Genomic DNA, 18,017 nt, shown 5'->3' on the forward strand with positions numbered 1-18,017 from the left:
AAATTTCAGTATTCTTTACATTCAGAAAGTAGCCTTTGAAAACTTCATCACCACATCTTTAAAGGACATTGCTCATGAACAAGATAAAGATCCGATTTGGAAAGACATCAAGAGCAAATGGCATGAAAAGACACACACACAGATTCGGCATTATTATCTGGTTAGAAACAACATACTGTTCAAATACTGCACTGTTGATGACAAGCTATGGGTACTTTGCATTCCTGACGATTTTGTTAATAAGCTTATTTGGTACATTCATTTCAGCTATGCACATTTTGGTCCACGAAAATGTTATCATATTCTTCGAACGACTTGTTATTTTAACAATATGGAAAAGAGAATTCGAAGAGTCTTGTCTATTTGTAAACTTTGTCAAAAGGCGAAACCATCTACTATCTCACATCGTGCTCCATTGTTTCCTATTATTCCTTCTAAATTAAAAGAATTTGCTGCTGTTGATCTCTTTGGACCCCTTGTCAGAACATCGAATGGATTTTCGTACGTTCTAGTCGCTGTTGAACTTACTTCAAAATTTGTTTCTTTCACTCCGTTACGTAAAGCCACTGGACGGTCTGTATCCAACGCCTTTGTTAAAAATTTCTTACGTGAAGTTGGACATGTTAGTAAAGTCATTTCAGATAATGGACCGCAATTCAGATCTGCTGTTTGGTCACGCATGCTTCGGAATCATAAAATCAAACCTGTTTTTATTTCATTGTACTCACCACATTGTAACTCGTCTGAACGGATTATGAAAGAAATCAATAAGCTTTGCAGACTTTATTGTCACAGAAAGCATCAGCATTGGGACAGATATTTATACTTATTTCAAAATGTGCTGAATGAAATGCCTCATGATTCCACTGCTTTACCACCTGCTCTTGTACTAAAGAATGAAGAACCACTAAACAGAATCAGAGAGCTTGTACCTTTCCCGAATACACGTAAACTTCGACACAAAGACATAATTGATTTGGCTCTTAAAAATATAAAATCTGCAGCAAACAAAAGGAGAAAACTACACGGTCAAGCAAATGCAAAGAAATTATATATTGGTCAGAAAGTTCTCATTAAAGCTCATTCATTGTCACATAAGAAGAAACACTTGAGTCACAAATTCTTTCTAGTTTACAATGGACCTTACAGAATCCGACGTATACCACATGATAATTGTGTTGAAGTTGAAACTCTGCGTACTAGGAAGAGTAAAGGTTTACACCACATTTCACATGTAAAACCGTTTATTGAGAGATAATCTGCTTTTTAACTTTGTCTTTGCCATATAACTTTTCACTTTACATTACCAGTATGCTTTGTCTGTTAACATGCAACAGTGTTTGAAGTTAAATATCCAGTCAAGAACCAAGAGAACTTATTTAAACAGAAATTACGAATGCATTGTTATAGTGAACGGACGACGCAGTGTTGTTGTTTGTACATTCTTGCTTGTTAGTTGCATGATCGCGTAACGACTATGAGGCTCACATACTTGGAACATATACCGGCACTGCTAATGAGAATTTCGTGCAACTTTTTGGTTTGCTTGAGAGTGGATTCTGGATTTGAGGTGTTTTCTGTGAAATGCCAGATGAATAACTAAGATATCTATACGCAAAGCATTTCACTTTTGTGTATCATGAGGTAAGTACATTGGCTTCTGCAGAACTTAGCTTTCGGAGGACGATAACTAAGACACTTCCACAGAGATTATTTTACAACAAGATGCACATTTAGCGCTACAGGACACGTATTTGAGTGATTAATTTTGTACTTAAATCATTTATTTTTAAAGATATTTGAAGTACAATGATACAAAGGTTTTCCGTAATACATTTCATTCCATTGTTGTAATCTGTAGCACCTGAGGGTATAATTACATTAATCCTCAGGGGGGCACACGCTTACTTTGTGTATCATGTGTTTGGCAAGCACAAGGAGCCCTAGCTAATATGGTATTTGCTTATACAACTTTACACATTGGTACCATATTTCTCTAACACACAAATTACACAGCTATCTGATTATTTAACTGAGAGATAAACATTTTTTTTACTACATCAGTGACACATGTTTACGCAGTTACACAGTTGGATAACTTCACACTTATGAAACAGTATTTTGTCTGTACTGTGTGAACTGTTCATATTTTTTCAGAACCATTGTGATACTATGAGAGCTTTGAATGATGTATTTGGTAAGGGAGCATGATTTTAAAGTACGTTTGAGGTAGATGACACTCTTGAAATGTGCAGAGAAGTTTTTTTAGGTTTTGAAATTATTTGAGGAAGCTACGACGATTTTGAGAGTTGACTGAGGTGTTATGATGTTATTATTACGATGACTATGTGTATTATGCTGTTGCGGTATGTTTATGATCAATAAGCTGATACTATATGAGGAATTTGATTATGCTATGTATTTATTATGATGAAATATTGAAGAAGTGTCGACGAATATGTATGTGTGTAATAAAGCAAGGAATAATGAGTAGTGGTTAGGGACTCTGGTTTGTGAAAAAGGTTGTTGGAAACCAAGAATCGTACTTTAAGAGTTATGAAAGTTATGTAAATGCGTGAATGTATCACAATGCCAGCGAAAATTTTTTGGACACTGTTATATTCATAAGATTTTGTTTCTACAGATTTGCAACGCAAATTCTCGACCTGTGAAATTTTTTATATGAGACTGTCACTGTAATGCAAACTGGTGTCATAAATATTTCAATAAGATAGTTAAGTGACCAACTTCACATAACGAGTCGTGGGCACCCAGCTGAGAGGTAGTCGTCTGACAAAAGAAAGCCATTAGGTGCAAAAAAAAAAAAACAAAAAAACAAAAAAAACAGGCCATTATCCTCGCTATTGACATTTCTTTGTAGAAAGCATCGTAAATACGACACCCTCAAACTTGAAAACATGATAACACTGTGGAGCTCTTAATTTATGGTATTTACTAAAATGCCTAATGAAATGATGAGAAACATTTTCCATCTATTGTCTTTGTAGTTGAGAGATTGCTCATTTTGTATAATATCTGGTTTCCAGCTGTGTTGCAGCATTAGTTTTATAAAATAAACTTTGATGCATTTGCTAATGTGAACACTTTCTGTCAACAGATCTGTTAAATATTTTTTTTATGATCCACATTCTTCGAAAAAGGAGCTCTTGGAATGGAAAGAACAATAAGAAGGGACTAATAACAGTAACTGCATATATAATTTTCTTTTCAAGCACTTGGTAATTTCTTTTGTAGAAATAGTTGTGGTGCACCACTTTAATTACATAGACATTAAGATGTTATTATACATTTCCCTTATCTGCGTTGTTATTTTTAGTGTAATATTTTTTCTGCTTGAACTTTGTCATGTTTGGGTATAAGTTATTTCATTTGCTGCTGCTGTTTGCCAGGCATAGTGCTATTAAATTTCACTTTGTATTACTCTGTTAATCTAGTTTCACTACTGATTTATTTTTCTTGTTGCTGCACATTGGCTCATATTAGTTGTAATGTTGCATTGCGTGGTAATTTAGATGTAATGCAGCTTGCTTTGACAATTTCCATTTTTTTCCCCATTGCTGTTTGTGTTAATTGTTTTGTGCTGCTGCATTGCCTCGTCCCTTAGTTTAGCATCTGAGCTCAGTAGATTTAAGTTAGCTTAAGAGGGGGTAGCCTATAAGTGAATGAGTTGCGACGAATTTGAAGAAATGCACTGAGAGGCTATACGAGCAAAGTACAGAAAGCAGGTATAGATAGGACTTTTGGAAATAATGAAGAACGAAGGGAGATCTCCGAGAAGTAAAGAAAGTTTTGTTTGCAAAATACTGCAGTAAAACAAACCCTGTCCTTTCCTTGTATTATTCCGCTATTTGTTTGTGTACCCTTCTGTATTTATGTTTTTCCTGTATTTATATGTTTATCTGATAAGACTTATGTTGTAGAATTTTTCTGATACTAAGCTACGTTCACTATGATGAGGAATACTGTTATCCTCAAATATAATTGGCATTAATAATATGTTATTTACCTTGTAAATATGCTTAGACATTATTTATTCTGTTTTGTTTTAATGCTCATGTGTGAAGCTGATGTTTCAAAATTTATTCTGATCTTTTATGTATCTACTTATCTCATAATTCCTGTAACACTGATGTATATGTTTATTTCTATTCTGTTGTAAAGCCTGTACTACAAATGTTATCTGTATTGTTATGTTCTTTAATGATGTATTTTGTACCTTTGTAATTGTATTCTTATGTTATAAAATTGTAATTGACACCAGTTCATCATATTATTAACTTGTAAGTTACATTTCACTGCACACGTTTCTGTTGGTCATAGTATATGGACAATATGTGAGAAGTAGGGACTGTTAGTGTTTGCATGTGTGTTAATAATTCAGCAAGGGACTGGATAACAGCATTGCTGGTTCTAAGGACATTCAAACAAATTTTTTGTGAGTGGACAAGTGGTGGTTTATGGACTTGCTATATTCTCCTCAAGACTCTTCGATGGTGATTGTGCACCTGCACAGTTGCAACAGATGGTTGCTGGCCGTCTCTACAAGGACTACAGTAGGTCTGCATCTTTGGTAGCCCACCAATACCATTATTTCTACAAGGACTACAGTGGGTCTACACCTTTGCTGACTCATCAGTACCATTATTTCTACAAGGACTGCAGTGGGTCTGCACCTCTGGTGGCCCACCAATACCACAATCTCTACAAGGACTACAGTGGTCTGCTCTGTGACGACCTATCTACCAATATTCTTCAACTTCGACTGACTCTGCTGTGGGTTATTCTCTGTTGTGGCCCATTACCTGTCTGCATGTCGAGAGTCAGCACTGTCTTTCCATTGTAAGGACAACACTACTTCTTCAAGACTGCATGGAAATCCACTGCTTCCGTGTGCATTTTCTTTTACTGCTCAAACTTTGTGCATAAAATTGAAATTAATACTGTGATCAATGATCAGGACTGTCTTTATGGACTGTGAGAAAATTTTAGCTTTTGACCAACATTGTATCTATAAGTGTGTGCATTTGATATCTTTGTTATTGTAATTATGAAAATTTTATCAAATCATTATTGGCCACTGCCCAAAACAATTTGTAAATTTTTTTGTGGGGAGCATGGGGGCTATGTAAGTAGGCTGTTTATGTTTTCTTATTGGCAATGTTACGTAGCGCTCTGTATGAAAATCACTGGCTGTGCTGTGGGCAGTCTGTGGCTTGTTTGCATTGTTGCCTGCCATTGTAGTGTTGGGCAGCGGCAGCTGGATGTGAACGGCGCGTAGCGTTGCGCAGTTGGAGGTGAGCCGCCAGCGGTGGTGGATGTGAGGAGAGAGATGGCGGAGTTTTGAAATTTGTTAGACTGGATGTCATGAACTGCTATATACATTATGACTTTTAAACACTATTGAGGTAAATACATTGTTTGTTCTCTATCAAAATCTTTCATTTGCTAACCATGCCTATCAGTAGTTAGTGCCTTCAGTAGTTCGAATCTTCTATTTAGCCGGCAGTAGTGGCGCTCACTGTATTGCAGTAGTTCGAATAATGAAGATTTTTGTGAGGTAAGTGATTTGTGAAAGGTATAGGTTAATGTTAGTCAGGGCCATTCTTTTGTAGGGATTTTTTAAAGTCAGATTGCATTGCGCTAAAAAGTATTGTGTGTCAGTTTAAGCACAGTCCTGTACAATTTTTCAAAGGGGACGTTTCACGTTCCTCACAAGCTACTATTAATCAAATTGCGTGCATCTGGAGTATCGTCTCAGTTGTGTGACTGGATTCGTGATTTCCTCTCAGAGAAGACACAGTTCGTAGTGATAGACGTCAGATCATCCAGTAGAACAAAAGCGATATCTGGCGTTCCGCAAGGTAGTGTCATAGGCCCTCTGCTGTTTCTGATTTACATAAATGATCTAAGTGATTATCTGAGCAGCCCCCTTAGATTGTTTGCAGATGACGCTGTAATTTACCGTCCAGTAAAATCATCAGGCGATCAGTTACAATAACAAAATGATCTAGAGAGATTTTTTGCATGGTGCGAAAAGTGGAATTGGCACTAAAAAAAAGAAAAGTGCGACGTCATCCACATGGGTAGAAAAAGAAATCCAATAAATTTTGGGTATACGATAAATGGCACAAATCTGAGGGCTGTCAATTCGACTGAATACCTAGGAATTACAATTACGAGCAACTTACATTGGAAAGGCCACATAGATAATATTGTGGGGAAGGCGAAACAAAGACTGCGCTTTGTTGACAGAACACTTAGACGATGCGACAAAGCCACTAAAGATACAGCCTACATTACACTTGTCCGTCTTCTGCACGAATATATTGCTGCGCGGTATGAGATCCTTATCAGGTGAGATTGACGGAGGACATCGAAAAAGTCAAAAGAAAGGCAGCCCGTTTCGTGTTATCGCGCAACAGGGGTGAGAGTGTCACTTATATGATACGCGCCGGCCGAAGTAGCCTAGCGGTTCCAGGCGCTTCAGTCTGGAACCGCGCGACCGCTACGGTCGCAGGTTCGAATCCTGCCTCGGGCATGGATGTGTGTGACGTCCTTAGGTTAGTTAGGTTTAAGTAGTTCTAAGTTCTAGGGGACTGATGACCTCCGCTGTTTAGTCCCATAGTGCTCAGAGCCATTTGAACCATTTTTATGATACGCGAGCTGGGGTGGCAGTCACTGAAACAAAAGGCGCTTTTCTTTGCAGCGAGATCTATTTACGAAATTTCGATCACCAAGTTTCTCTTCCGAATGCGTAAATATTTTGTTGACACCCACCTACGCAGGGAGAAATGATCATCATAATAAAATAAGAGAAATCAGAGCTCGAACGGTAAGATTTAGGTGTTCCTATTTCCCACACGCAATTCGAGAGTGGAATGGTAGAGAACTAGTATAAAAATGGTTCGATGACCCCTCTGCCAGGCACTTAAGTGTGAATTGCAGACTAACGATGAAGATCTAGAACAATTGTGGTTCGGTGACATGGCTCACTATTATCCATAAAAATTCCATCATTTTCTGGCTGCGAACGATCTCCCAGTAGCCGAATATAACCATTTCCTGTCAATGATCGATTCATTTGGACCTGAGGACTCAGTCCGTTCAATGTTAACACAACCCACACCATCGTGGACACACCACTAGCGTCCACAGTGCCTTGTTGACAATTGGGGTCCATGATTTAGTGGGGTCTGCGCCATATTCGAATCGCACCATCAGCTCTGACCAAACGAAACTGGTACTCAGATGAATCACCTGAGTATAAATGACAGCTACGCCAAAGCACTGCCCTTTTATACCTGGTATACGCTATCCTATAGCCATATCTATATGAGCATAACAGAATCCTGTGACTTTTAACACCTCAGTGTAAGTAAAGTGTTTCTAGCACTACACATAATTGCACTGCTTTCGCAAATACGTTGAAGTAATCTATAAGTAAGAAAACTGGACGATGGTTATTTAGGTACGTCTTTTCATCTTTTCTATCACGAGTTTTCAACACTGTCACCTTTTAATCTGATTTTTCTCCTACTGAGCAAACGCGCACAGGGCCAGCTCTCGTGAAGCTTGCTACAGCCGGTAGCTTCCGACAACTTTCCCGGAACCTTGGAGCTGCCGTTAAGCTGGATAAACAGCTTCCCGCTCCCCGGTCCTAATCCGAGATAAGTTGTTTGGAGCCCTCTCTGAGGAGTGACAGCTGCGTGGGCACTTGCACGTCCTGCTCGCCACTGTAGAGACGCAGTACCCACCGCCTGAATTCATCCTCACACTAGGCGTGAATGCAAATATTGACGTGGTTCTAGCGTTGGCGGGCCGGCCGGAGTGGCCGAGCGGTTAAAGGCGCTACAGTCTGGAACCGCACGACTGCTACGGTCGCAGGTTCGACTCCTGCTTTGGGCATGGATGTGTGTGATGTCCTTAGGTTAGTTAGGTTTAAGTAGTTCTAAGTTCTAGGGGCTTATGACCACAGCAGTTGAGTCCCATAGTGTTCAGAGCCATTTGAACCATTTTTAGCGTTGGCGACCCCTCACGAGGGAAACTCCCCATCGCACCCACCTCAGATTTAGTGGTGGGAGGCCCAGTGGATCGTCCGTCAAAAACTGAACACAGATCACGCGTGATTACAGGAAGAATGGGTACTGAACTGTGGGGAAAAAGAGCAAAATAGAAACAGTGAAAGGTCCAAGCTCAACATGTGCAACATCGAGCAAACCGCTGTAGACATGACGTTGTGGTTATGTGGTCATGGTGTTGGACTGCGAGGGAGGAGATCCGGTTCAAATCCCACTCGTGCCTCATACATTTATTTATTTATTTTTTCACAAAATTATGTACTATCCGTCCACTCATTGACGTGTTCGCTGTATTCAAATTTGTGTCTGTGTCGTGGTGTAACGTGCGTTTGCAACACCGAAGAGTATGTGTGGCTGTGTGTGTGTGCGTGTGTGTGTGTGTGTGTGTGTGTGTGTGTGTGTGTGTGTGTGTGTTTGCGAATTCCCAAGGGACCAAACTGCTGAAGTCACCAAAAATGTTCAAATGTGTGGGAATTCCTAAGGCACCAAACTGCTGAGGTCAACGGTTCCTAGACTTACACACTACTTAAACTCCACTTATGCTAAGAATAACACACACACACACACACACACACACACACACACACACACACACACACACACCCATGCCCAAGGGATGACTCGAAACTCAGGCAGGAGGGGCCGCGTGATCCGTGACATGGCGCCCAAGACCATGTGGCCTCTGCGCGGCAGCGAATAAGGAAGGGACCTCCAGATGTACATACATCCTATTTGTTCTACGGAAGTACCACATATTATTTAGTTGATATGTCATTGCCAGGAGATCCTATGGATAGTCTGGCTGCCTGTAATCACTGTTGCTCAATTAGCACCACCCAGGAGGCACGTGTAGGGTATTTTAAGGTTAAACCTACGGACGTGAGCAACGTTACCTCCCTCAGTATTGTGCACCTGTTTGGCTGAACAGTCATCATACAAGGCTTGTTGATTCCCAGCTGAATACGACAATGCGCATCATATCTGGCGCAATCAGATCTGCTCCAGTTTATTGGCTTCCACTGTTAACTGGTATAATGCCTCCTGATCTACGCAGATGTACTGCCCTTATGAGAGAATTCCACAAGATCTCCAGGAATTCTAACCTACCCGTGCATAGTGACCTGCCACTTTTAAATTGTAAGAGACTGAAATCACGTCATCCAACTCTGTACGATGTTGCTGACATGGTTGCTAAGGATTTCAAACCTCTTGAAGAATGCAAAGGTCGGTGGGAAGCAGTGACAGATGTGCACCTGCATAACATCTTCTCAGGTGCTAAGCTTCCAAGTGGATTCGACCTACCACGCAAGACCTGGACTGCTCTCAACAGAATCCGTACCGGCCATGGCCGATGCAGGGATGCTCTCTTTAAGTGGAAGAAGCTGCCTGATCCAGCCTGTGACTGTGGGGCTCCATACCAGACTGTTCACCACATTGTCAGTGAATGCAGGATTCGAGCCTATCACGGCGCCAAAGAGGACTTCCTGCTAGCAACTCCAGATGCAGGGCGCGGATTGAAGTACTGGATATTCAGTTGTAAAGACAAACTTAAGTTTCTTGTGTGTCAATATGTACATATGTATATGTAATTTAATTTCATGATATGTCTGTATTAGCCATACGCTAAATAAAACCACATATTATGACTCTTGAGTTCCGATTTGGAAGTTTTGAGTCTTGAATTCCTTTGTTGTAACATAGTTCACACCCATTTATTTGTTATTTTCTTTCCTGTGAGAGGTCTATGTGGAATCTCCCCTACTTCATCACATTTAGTTGCGACGGTAATATATTCTTGCCCCACGCCTCGTACTCTATAACCAATGTAGACTACGACAGTAATATACGCTATAGAAGGACAACAGCTACGTGAATGAGCGGACCGAAAGTTCATAATTTTGTGAAAAAAAAAGATAACAATGGGCACGAGAAAGGTTTGAACACGGATATCCCGCTGTGCAGTGCAACACCGTGACCACACAACCACGACACCGTGGTTCTGGCAGTTCACTCATTGTTACACTTCTTGAGCTTGGACCGTTCACTGTTTCTATTTTGCTTATTTTTTCACGATTCACAACACGTTCTTCCTCTTTTTATGCTTGACCTGTGTTCTGTTTTTGATGGGCTAAGGGTAGAGCGATGTGGAGTTTCCCTTGTCAGAAACAGTCACATGCTGTGTGAGCAGCGCTCTCCATCGGCAGTTGTAGGCAACATCGGACGTTCCAAACACAGAGGTCGTTTCCGCAAATGGACGTATGTGAATTAGCAGCGTTGACTGCACTACCAGTCAAAAGATTGGTGGAGAATATTCAGAAGACCATTGTGGAAATAGGCTACAACCTGGAGCTTCCGACAACTCTCCCGAAGCCTTACAGTACAGAGTAAGTGGATTAAGGGCAGTTTAGCGTCACGCTGGTTTCATAACAAAATACAGAAACTGTTGAGGAAGCAGAGACTGTTGCACTCCAGGTGCAAAAAAGAACGCACGATTGACGATAGACCAAAGTTAGTAGAAATTCGTGCGTCCGTAAAAATATCGCTGCGCGAAGTATACAACAATTATTACCGTCGTATCTTAGCGAAAGATCTTGCCAAGAAACCGAGAAAATTCTGGTCCTTCGTAAAATCGATAAGCGGGTTGAGGGCTCCTATCTAGTCACTCGTTGACCAATGAGCTCCAATAGAAGACCGTAAAAGGAAAGCTGAAGTTTTAAATTTTACGTTTAAGAAATCATTCACGCAGGAAGATCGTACAAACATACCATCGTTTGACTGACGCCCAGTCCCGCGTGGAGGACATACTAACAGAAACAGCCACCCCTAGCGCCGCGTGGAGGACATATTCATAGAAATAGGCATCCCTGGCGCTCAGAAGGAACTGAAAGATTTGTAAACAAGTAAGTCGTCAGGTCTGGATGGACTCTCAGTAATGGCCCCTTACTTAGCCTACAAATATCACGAATCTCCCTCTCAGCGCAAAGTCTCAACCTACTAGAGGAAAGAGAAGGTGACTCTTGTACATAATATGGGTAAAAGAACGCACCCGCAAAATTATGACAAATATCCTTAAGATGGCTTGCAGCAGAATCCTCGAACATATCCTGAGTTCGAATAAAATCAATTGCATGAGACGGAAAAGCTTCTGTCACAAACCAGCACAGATTTTAGATAGCATCCATCGTGCGAAACTCAGCTTGGGCCTTGTATCACATGATATACTGCGAACCATGGGGGAAGGGCAAGAGGTAGAGTCCATATTCCTAGATTTCAAGAAAGCATTTGACACGGTGCCCCACTGCAGACTGCTAACGAAGGTCTGAGCATACGGAATAGGTTCCCAAAGATGTGACTGGCTCGCTTCTTAAATAATAGACACTATTACGTTGTTCTCGACTACCAGTATTCATCAGCGACCAGGGTATTGCCTTGCGGGAAATATACACTATGTGATCAAAGTATCTGGACACCTGACTGAAAATGTCTTACAAGTTCGTGGCGCCCTCCATCGATAATGCTGGAATTCAATATGTTGTTGGCCTGCCCTTAGCATTGTTGACAGCTTCCACTCTCGCAGGCATACATTCAGTCAGGTGATGGAAGGTTTCTTTGGGAATGGCAGCCCATTCTTCACGGAGTGCTGTACTGAGAACAGGCATCGATGTCGGTTGGTGAGGCCTGGCACGAAGTCGGCGTTGCAAAACATCCCAAAGGATTCAGGTCAAGGCTCTGTGCAGGCCAGTTCATTAGAGGAATGTTATTGTCGTGTAACCATTCCGCCACAGGCCGTGCTCGATTGTATTGAAAGATGCAGTCGCCATCCCCGAATTGCTTTTCAACAGTGGGAAGCAATAAGGTGCTGTGATAGTTCCACGCAAAACGAAAAGGGGTGCAAGCCCCCTCCATGAAAAACACGACCGCACCATAACACCCCCGCCTCCACTACACACGCTGGCATATGACGTTCACCGGGCATTCGCCACAACCACACCCTGTCATCGGATCGCCACATTGTGTACCGTGATTCGTCACTCCACACAACGTTTTTCCACTGTTCAGTCGTCCAATGTTTACGCGCCTTACACCAAGAGAGGCGTCGTTTCGCATTTATCGGTGATGTGTAGCTTATGAGCAGCCACTCGACCATGAAGTCAAAGTTTTCTCACCTCCCGCCTAACTGTCATAGTACTTGCAGTGGATCCTGATGCAGTTTGAAATTCCTGTATGATGGTCTGGATAGATGTCTGCCTATTACACAGTACGACCCTCTTCAACTGTCGGCAGTCTCTTGTCAGTCAACCGACGAGGTCGGCCTGTACACTTTCGTGCTGTACGTGTCCCTTCAAGTTTCCACTTCGCTATCACATCGGAAGCAGTGGATCTAGGGATGTTTATGAGTGTGGAAATCTCGCGTACAGACGTATGACACAAGTGGCACAAAATCGCCTGACCACGATCGAAGTGCGTGAGTTCCGCGGAGCGCCCCATTCTGCTCACGATGTCCAGTGACTACTGAGGTGGCTGATATGGAGTACATGGCCGTAGGTGGCAGCACAATGTACCTAATATGAAAAAAAGTACGTTTTTGGGAGTGTCCGGATACTTTTGGTCACATAGTGTATGTAGATATGATTTAGATCAGTGCGTACAAAGGATCGAGTTGAAATAAAGTGTTGTTGCTGTTATGGTCTGCAGTCGGAAGACTCGTCGTTCTATCGACAGTCTGCGTTCCAAATTCTCACTATTTCTGCCATCGTCAGCTATTTTGCTGCCCAAATAGCAAACCTCATCACCTAGTGTACCATTTGCTAATCTAATTATTCCTGTATCACCTGATTTTATTCTACTATGCATCTCCCCCTCTTTTTTACTGCGAATAGACCACCTGAGGACCATGTTCCAATTTCAGATCTTCATTTTTTTCTTTCTAAATCCTCTTTGACTTCGTTGACCCAGCTTGCTGTGGACTTCTTACTCCACAAATATTTGAAAATCTTATTAGTTAATCTACTGCCATGCATTCGAAATAAATGTCCAAAAAACATTCCCATTATTTTATTTTTATTGATGTTCATATTGAAAAAAGACGTTTACAAATAGCTACTCGTCCCTCGAAAGTACCTTTCACGACAGATTCGATAAGGCAAGTTTCAAACGCGCTTTTAAGTAGCTACGAGGAATCCAACACATATGCCAATGACAACAGCAATATCCTACCATACACTATTTGAGTATGGCGCATTTGCAATTTGTGCTTCTAGCTTTTTTCCTTCTTCGTGTCTTCCAAGTTCATTTGGAACAAAGTATTTGCTTTTGCATAATTAGTGAAAATGCACACGAACACCTGTTGATGAAACGTCTGGACAGGTATGTATTTCCGTCAGCAGCTTAGGACTTCCATGGTAGTACTTTTAACCAATTACGTGGAATTTCTTGACATTTTGTTGTAACTAATAGTAACAAAAACGACGAATTTTGAATGTACGAATATATTAAATGTGGGACAGCCTGTTTTCATAGCACGAAAGGTCTAATATAAAAACCATCAAATACTGTACCCCAGAAAGATGTGCTCCAATATGCCTTTTGTTCAGTTTGGCCCACGCTGTAGAAAGCGATCTCGTATGTCCTTGGTACACGTTTCACAGCACGTTTGGGAAATCCGAAGTACCGATGCTGCCTTTGACGTCCGAAAATGTTCTGCAGCGTGAAATTCTACGGTATGACGTCACAAAAGCCGTCGTGTTCCACGTTCGCTTTCACGGCCCACGTGACCCTTCTTGTCTCCCATACATCTGCAGCAAACTACTGTGATTGCTGGTGAGCTCAGTGTTGTATGCACCATTACGTCAGATGTCTTTTCAGCGCAGAGCGCAGACCGCACACCCCTATCCCCGCCGCGTTTAGCTTTTCAAACCAACATCTACGGACAGAATAAGGTCGAGGCACTACCATTAGGCATTATGCCATTTGCAGTTGTCAATCACTGTTTTTCCGTTTACAAGTGAATTCAAGAATTTATTTAAACATCTGACTGACTTGTTGTACTAGTATTACATACTTAGCTATTAATAACTTCGTTGCCGGCCGCGGTGGCCGTGCGGTTCTGGCGCTGCAGTCCGGAACCGCGGGACTGCTGCGGTCGCAGGTTCGAATCCTGCCTCGGGCATGGGTGTGTGTGATGTCCTTAGGTTAGTTAGGTTTAAGTAGTTCTAAGTTCTAGGGGACTTATGACCTAAGATGTTGAGTCCCATAGTGCTCAGAGCCATTTGAACCATTTTTTGAATAACATCGTTACTACAAAATTCCCGGTATTAATTTGATGGTTATTGTCTATAATTCGATCACGTAACAGAGAACGCAAACAAAACTGAAAAAGTTGTATTTAAATATCTCTCTGTGCACGCTGTTTACAAACGCCAGTATCGCTTTTTCGGTAAATTAACCATTCTTGTTAAACTGTGAATTATTTAGTTTACTGTTCACTCAGGACTGAAAGAAAAAATATCAATTTGAGAGGAAGCATTCGGTTTTCAAACGATCACACAAAAATATGTGTAAAAGACCGCTTATACTCTTATCATAAATGGTGTTAGCATTTAACAAGCTAACGACATTTTACTACCGTTACAAAGTCCAATGCAGACACTATAACAATATTTCAGACGAGAACCATAAGATATTAGAACAGATGCAATTGAAAAAATTGCTGTTGAGAGTTAGGCTGAGAACATTCGTCATTCATAAATTTTTATGTCTGTACACAAAACACAAATCTCAGCTTTCAGCACTGAATCTCAATACAAAATAACGTATATTCTGCTACTGAAATTTTCCTCCCATTATCATGATTATTTATAGCTTCATAATAACAGCTCTTATTCAGCAATACAAATCGTGCTGCTCTACATAGATTTTTACAGAAAATAAACCAGACATCAAGTAAACGTAATTTCAGATGGAATGAAATTATACTTCTAAACGATTGGAACTTGTGCATAACAGTTTCCTTTACAATAACACCCATAAAAGTACAGACAAAATGCATCTTACATTTCAGAATTCAATTTACATCATGTTCCTTGCACATTTCTCAGATGTGATAGATCTCTCTCCATTTCTCTTCATGTCTTAAATGTAGAACGAAATTAAATATTGATGGCACATCACCTAAATTTCGTTTTCATCCGACGTCAAACGCCGCATGACAAAACAGACGTAATCAAATCGAGAAACCACATCAGTCTCTTCGTATGAACAGTTTTTCCAGTATTAGACAACGACATTTTGATTTTTCGTGTAGCACAACGTTTGACTAACTTTTGTGAGGTAAAAGATTCTTTCGCAGAAACGAAAGCACGCTGTGGTAAAGCTGAAGCAAGATTAGAGAGAAAAAATCGTGAGACCTTAGGGTTGAGGAAATATGTACCGTCTTGTTAGTCTCTTGACTTCACTGGTTTTACGCTTCCTATATTTAATTTTATGTCACACAAAAGAGAGGTATTAGCTAATAGGCAATAAAGAGTGCAAATTTTCGTTCTGATTCTTCCAGTCACAAATAATTCCACCCAGTATTAACTGTATTTTTCAAGGGGGTTAGGATGTCAAACCAGCCGACTGGGAGCAGGAGAGGCGCCACAGTGCATTTTAATTTCCACTGTTCTGAATATAGGGTCGACGGCTTCCGTTACAAAATATACGCGTTTGAACTCCACGGAGTGAAATAAAGTGACGTGCGATAAAAGAATGCTGTGTGCAGAGGCGTGGCACTGCACTTTGGCACATGTAAGACCCAATAAAATGTCTTACATTTCCTTTTTTAAGAAATTTTTGACGTCCTGTCTCAAACGTTCGAGGAGGAGAGGGCGCCACTGTCAAGTTTTTGCCCCGGTTCGGTATTGCCGTAGAACCGGTGCTGTCAACGTAGCAGATGACAGTTCCAATACTGAAATATATTCCTCGTATTCAGATATGGAAGGAGCTGAGAGATTACCAGACGACTGTTTGTAAGTAATAGCTTCAGTGGCTTCATTATCTGACTACATGGAGAAATCCGTAACCTGTGACTTTACATCACACATACGTCACGCAGAAAAATTACCTTGTGTTTAAGTTAGTATCGCAACTAAACATAAGAGAGATGACAATGCCGGTGTTAGCTAAGAATGTTATGATTTCCGTCAGGTCTCCTAACAAATATAGCTGGAGTTTTGCCGTATATTATTCGTCTCTTTAGGTTTTAACTGCATCTGATCACATCACCGCATGCTAGTTGGACCAGCTGGCTGGCCTGTGTTGTCCACGTTAAATGCGCCGGTGAAGCTGGTGCCCCCTATTGTCGCCGAGTCGATGCGCGCACAACACACATCACAAAACGTATCCTTCTTGTCGTACATGACTGTACTTGTAACAGCTTCACTTCTGCTCCACGTGATAGGAAACCCAAGGAGATTTTAGCAAATGAGAGGGAATACGTGGTGTAATGTTTACATCATGTGTGCGATGTCTGCTAGAAAAGTATCCGACCTTTGGCCGGGAAAAAAGAAGTGTCTTACTTGGAACGTTTGACACCTAATCACGCTCAAAGTAGTTCCCTTGGGCCTCCACACTATTCTCCTAGCGGTGCCGCCATTGTTGGAGTGGAGTTTAGCTCGGCTGTCGTCTGTCATAATGTCCTCTCGTGTCTGAGAGCGCATTCCTTTCAATGGCCTCTTGAGTATGGGGAACAGCCAGAAGTCGCAGGAGGGGGGGGGGGGGGGGGCGGCTTATAAGGAGAGTAAGGAGCCTGGTGAAGCACAGGAATCTGGTTTTTTGCCAAAAGAGTCTGAATCAAGTGCGAGGAATGTGCTGAAGCATTGTCATGATGGAGGTGACTGCAAGTCTGGTATTTTGCGCCACACAGTACCACATAGATGGCGAAAGACATCGCTATAGAATCTTTGGTGATAGTTTGACTCTGTGGTGTGTACTCACGATGTACCATACTGCACGAGACAGAGAAGGCACTCAGCATCATTTTGATGTTGCTGTGCACTTGGCGGGCCTTCTTTGGTCTTGGTGATGAGGAATGCTTCCACTGCGACAACTGGGATTTGGTTTGCGGGATGTACCCGTACACCCACGACTTGTCACCAGTGATTATCATGCTCATGAAGTGTGGGGTCACTGTTTGTGGAGCCCAGCATGTCCTGTGAGACTTCAACAAGAAGTTACTCTTGCTCTGCCATCAGCAGCTTTGGCACGAATTTCGCCAACACACTCTTCATGGCCAAATCTTTGGTCACGATAGAATGTGTCGAAGAAGTGCTGATGTCCACCTCTTCTGGATTTCCTCTAATAGTCGCACAATGGTCCCGCATCACCACAAGCATTCACTTTGGCAATGATCTGGTCGTTTTGGTATGTAATGTCTGACCGAAGTGTTGCTTGTTCTCCTCCAATGTACAGCCATCCTTAAACTGGTTGTACCACTCCTTAATCTGTTTGACGTCCATAGCATCATCACTGAAAGCCATCTGAATCTTCCCTATGGTTTCCATCTGATTGTCACCCAGTTGCTGGCAAAATTTAATGCAGTATGTCAGCTCCAGTCATTCTGTCATTTTCCTTACAATTAAAAACTGAAGTGAGCACTACACACTACCTCACTCAACTTCAGTTTGCCAGCAAGCGACGTTATCAACACATGGAAAAAATAACCACGCACACGCACAAATGTTCAAGATCGGCTCATACATATGTGATACATTCAAATCCATCAGGTGGTGGGAAAAAAAAAAGATCTGATACTTTTCTAACAGTTCTCATATTCTTATAATGAACGCAGTGTCTTGAGTCAATGCACCAAGTTAAATTTTCACTTTGCGAAAAATGAGTGTAGCTAAACACAGGAAAACATACCATCTCCATGGTGAGTAG

The sequence above is a fragment of the Schistocerca piceifrons genome, chromosome 3 (genome assembly GCF_021461385.2).
Source record: "Schistocerca piceifrons isolate TAMUIC-IGC-003096 chromosome 3, iqSchPice1.1, whole genome shotgun sequence".
Lineage (NCBI taxonomy): Eukaryota > Metazoa > Arthropoda > Insecta > Orthoptera > Acrididae > Schistocerca > Schistocerca piceifrons.